Below are 5,275 nucleotides of genomic sequence, written 5' to 3' on the forward strand. Positions count from 1 at the left end.
TAAGCAAGCACAGACATTTTGAGTCTGATGAAGGTCTTAAAAATTTGCACTTTAAAACCTCAGATGTTAAATATTCCAAAACATCCCTTTATCTATTTTAGTGCTTCAGTTTTCAGGCGATAACATTGACCTTACAGCAATGACTGTACAGCATAAGGTTTTCTTTTTACTTGAAACTCAGACATAGTGCCAATGCCATTTATGGGTAATTCATGTTTAAGTCATGTTAGTGTTGGAATCACAAATTCACTTGTTACATGTTAAGGAAATCAAAAATTGGTTTTGCTTTATGGAGAATATTCCTTATGGACATCATTGAAAGGTTTATAAACTAAGGGCCACTTCCTATGTTAAACTTTTAACATGCAGAATATTTCATATGCTGCCCGAAATGTAAATTGCACGTTCAGAAAACTAGTGTTTTCCACTGTGTGCATGATAGAGGCAACTGTTAACTGCGATTGGCTATATTTGATGTGGTGGTAAATACGTTTAGCACCATGTAATACGCAACGTGGAAGCAGGTTTATGCGGATAAATAACAGTGCTTTGGAACTGGAAGGCAGTTCTGCTGAGGTGAGGAACACCACACTGTAAGGCTGTGATGCTATATGCATTTTTTAGGGAGGGAGGGGGTTTTCTAAAAAAAATAAATGGGAGTGCTACTAATGTGTAAACATGCCTAGGATTGTACTGCATAGCTGCAATCCTGTACACAGCTGGGAATACGCCTTAGACTTCTGAATAGAAGTACAGGATTGCACCGTAAAGGACTTTCGGCTAATGATACAAAGAATTCTGGTGGACTGGAGATGTTTCACACTTCACACATTTACTTGGGGCATGTACAGAGAAAACAGGCAATCTGTCTCCCGGTGTTATAAATCAGGGGATCTCCCATCCCATCTACTACGAAATTCCCCTGACCATCTTCACAACGCTTAGTTGTTACTTAGGCACCAGCAGTGGTGTCTTTTGGGACGGAAGGCAAGGAAGCCAGCAGTAAGTGGAGCCAGAGGCAATGGCAGGCAGAGGCCATATACCTCGCTGCTGAATTCTACAAGGGCAGCACCAAGTCTAAGCAAGAGGAAGCGGACGGGTGGTGTCGCCCCTTGGACTGGTTCTAAGTAAGAAAGTGAGTAGCTGATACAGAGGGGGAACCACCCCATTCACACTTGTGGACCAGCCTCTGTTGGGTACCAGCACCCGTGATTCAAGAGTAATCGGGATTTTAGCTGCATTCAACAAACTTGTTGGGAGAGAACCTTGTTGGCTGTTCACTGCACTTGGCGCCAATTCATCACCCAACTTTTTATGAATGGGTGGGATTTGTGGTGGGAAAAGAGGAGAGCGTCTGCTTTTGATTTCTTAACTGCAGTTAAGCGATTGCCCTATTTATGTTTCCACTGACCTCTTAATAGCTTGTGGGCTCAGTTGCCATATACCAGGCATAGGCAAACTCGGCCCTCCAGATGTTTTGAGACTACAATTCCCATCATCCCTGACCACTGGTCCTGTTAGCTAGGGATGATGGGAGTTGTAGTCCCAAAACATCTGGAGGGCTGAGTTTGCCTATGCCTGCCATATACCATGTACTCCAACTTCAGCGGTTTGTATTACTCAACTGGATGGGGATCAGAAATTCATGTTGGCATGTACCGTATTTTTCACTCTATAGGATGCACTTTCTCCTCTCCAAAAATTAAGGGGAAATGTGTGTGTGTCCTATGGAGTGAATGCAGGCTCCTTGGCTTCAGCGATAGCAACGCAAAGCCTCCAAAGCGCAGAGGGAGCGCTCCCACTGCGCTCCGGAGGCTTCGGGTTCCTTTTGCTGAAGCCAGGAGAGCAGAGCTTCCTGGCTTCGGCAGAGAGGGAGAGCTGCGCAGCGCCCCTTCAGCGAAGCGGGAGGAGAAATGGAAGGGGCTCCATTTCTCCTGTCGCTTCACTGAAGGGGCGCTGAGCAGAGATGGGGAGAATTTTTTTTTTATTGTTCTCCCCCTCTAAAACAATGTGCGTCCTATGGTCGGGTGCGTCCTATAGAGCGAAAAATACGGTAGATAATGGTACTTGCCTATTCCAGTTTTGTGGTGCAGGTTTTTTTACGGTAGCTGTAAATATTTAATACTGTGTTCTGCTTTTTCCATTCGTAATTTCAGGTGGTGGTTCTTTTTTAACGATAATAATAATTTATGTAAGGCTATAATTTTTGGGTAACTTTCATAACTGCATCTGTCACTTTTCTAATCGTCCCTCGTGATTCAGAAATAGTTGGGTGCACTATAATATTGTCACAAGTTTCCATAGCCATGTTTGTAGGCTGTAGCAGCAGCAAGATTGCTGTGGCGGTTGAAAAGACTGGTGTTTTTATGATGGCACAAGCTGTTTCAGGCTAGACTTTAGTTCATAAATGCATATGGTATAATAGGTGAATGAGTCTTTTAAAATGCCACAAGATTATTTGTTGTTTATGGTGTGTGGAATGAATTGTGACCCTGAATGGAGATACATACCATATTTTTCCGTGAATAAGACTATGCTTTTTCCTTAAAAAGAAGCCCTCCCATCATATGTCAAAGAGATAAACAACTACCTGACATTCAGAAGACATCTTAAGGCAACCCTGTTCAGGGAAGTTTGTAATGTATGACATATTAGTGTATTTTTGGTCTTTGTGGAAGCCGCCCAGAGTGGCTGGGAAAACCCAGCCAGATGGGCGGGGTACTAACAATAGTAAATTATTATTATTATTTTATTTTTAAAAGGCAAAAATTGGGTGTCGTCTTATACACAGATAGGGAATACCAAGCGGGGACATGTGATTAATGGCAGCAGCAAGCAGGAGATTGGCAGCGGCGATTGGGCGGGTGATTGGTGGCTGCGGCAAGGCCTGCTGGTGATTGGCTGTGGCTGCGGCAATTGGGCAGGCGATTGGTGGCCGCGATTGGCTGTAGCAATTGGGCGGGTGGGTTGTTGGTGGCGGCTAGCAGGCAGACAATTGGTAGCTGTGGCGAGGTGTGCAATTGGCAGTGGCGGGCAGGCGGGTGAGTGATTGGCAGAAGTGACCTCCCCCACCCCCCAAAAAGCTAAACAACTGAATTTCTTAATTTTGGATTTAAAAAAAATAGGGGTTGTCTTATACGTGGGGGGCATCTTATACACGGAATAAGACAGTACTCTCATCCGAATAAGAACAGATAAAACTAGCAAATTCATTGGTGCTCAGATTACAAAAATTCACATCTGCTTTTGGCTTGCATGTGTTTGACGGTTGTGTGTTCTATTCCTAACTCAAATTACACATCTTCATCCCCATCGCATGCTTTGCCCTTCCCTCAATTACAATAATGGGGGGGGGGGGAGGAATGCCTGCAAATTGATATGATGTTTAAACTCTTATTCCCTTTCTGTTTTAATCCTTACTTTCAGATTCTTTTTTAAACCTTTGTGCTGATGTGTTTCGATGAAGTTACTTTTCATGCGCTGCTTGTTGCTCATAGTGCAAATTGCCTTGGAAATGATTTAACTGGAAAAACAAGGTGTGCTTTTAATGGATGATTTCACATGGTATGGTCCTTGCACTGCATCACTTCAGACCGCAGACGGGTAGATCCTGCTTAAGGCAATACCTGGTCAGTTAATAGCCCAGGGTATTCAGGGTGGTGGCTTTCCATGGGACCTGATTGTTAGACAATTGCCCCTTGATACAGCATCATCCCGGAAGGTAGTTTCTGAGGATAGAAAGATGCAGAGAGAGCTGGGTTTGGGACTCTGCAAGCTCTGGAAAATGCCTTTTGCAGGGGACTCTTTCTGATGATATGTGTGTGTGTCTACTGTGTGTGTCTACTGTCAGAAACGGTATGCCTCTGAATGTTTGTTGCTGCGACTCACTAGCTGGGAGAGTGCTGTTGTGCTCAGGGCCTGCATTTGGCCTTTGCTTAGGCATCTGGTAAAGTAAAGGCAAAGGGACCCCTGACCATTAGGTCCAGTCGTGGCCGACTCTGGGGTTGCGGCGCTCATCTCGCTTTACCGGCCAAGGGAGCTGGCGGACAGCTTCTGGGTCATGTGGCCAGCATGACTAAGCTGCTTCTGGCGAACCAGAGCAGCACACGGAAACTCCGTTCACCTTCCCGCCAGAGTGGTACCTATTTATCTACTTGCACTTTGACGTGCTTTTGAACTGCTAGGTTGGCAGGAGCAGGGACCGAGCAACGGGAGCTCACCCCGTCGCAGGGATTCGAACCGCGACCTTCTGATAGGCAAGTCCTAAACTCTGTAGTTTAACCCACAGCGCCACCCGTGTCCCAGGCATCTGGTAGGCTACCATGAAAGCAGATGCCGGGCAAGATGGGCCATTGGTCCAATCCAAAAACCTCTTACGTTCTTTAAGGTTTTATGTGGGTTTGGCTGTTAGTAGGAGAGCTCCTCTCTGCCGCCACCTATGCCCAACCGTTCCAAAGCCCAATAAGACCCCAGTGATCTAACAAAAGAAATGACACTTGCTTAAGTTCCACATTCTTAGAATTTCTCACCCCTGGAAGAAAAATGTGACAGGGATAGCAACATTAAGCTGTCATCATATGTACTGCCTGTTTTGAAGCTATTTTTTAGGCAGCGTGGAATAATAGCTATTGCAGTGGAATAAGGGCATTAAACACATACAATCCAATATGCCGTATTTTTCTGTCTATAAGACGCCCCCATGTATAAGACGCCCCTATTTTGGGGGACTCGGGTTTAAGAAAATGGGGGGAGATGCCCCCGTGTATAAGACACCCCCTAATTTTTGACATTATTTTTTAGGGGGGGAATGTAGTCTTATACACGGGAAAATACGGTACTTTGTTACACACCGGGCTTTTTTGGTAAATCTTTTCATACGACTGTGCTTCTGGTTTGGCTCCTACGTATTAAAAGTTTAGTTGGAACCCATGATTTTCACAGTTTCTTTTAAGACTTACATCAAAACAACGGTCCTTGTCAGTGGGGAATAAGGATTTGGGAATACTCAACTAACAATAAAGGTCAGGTGTGTTATTATATAACTGAGGTGTGTCAATTGTTTGTTTATTTTCCCCATTTGGAAACGTAAGTAACTGGATTTGTATATTAGACTGTAAATGCTGTATATTAGACTGCAGAGGTTTTGAAAAGTTAACTGTTCAAAACAGGAATGGCATTCTCTGTAAAATGCTCTTTGATCTACGATAGTGTAAAAATACACACTATTTTAAACATAGTTGAAAAAGCAATAGATAAAAAATGAAGAGTCCTGAAA

The sequence above is a fragment of the Podarcis tiliguerta genome (assembly GCF_965153285.1).
Source record: "Podarcis tiliguerta genome assembly, chromosome: 10".
Taxonomy (NCBI): Eukaryota; Metazoa; Chordata; class Lepidosauria; order Squamata; family Lacertidae; genus Podarcis; species Podarcis tiliguerta.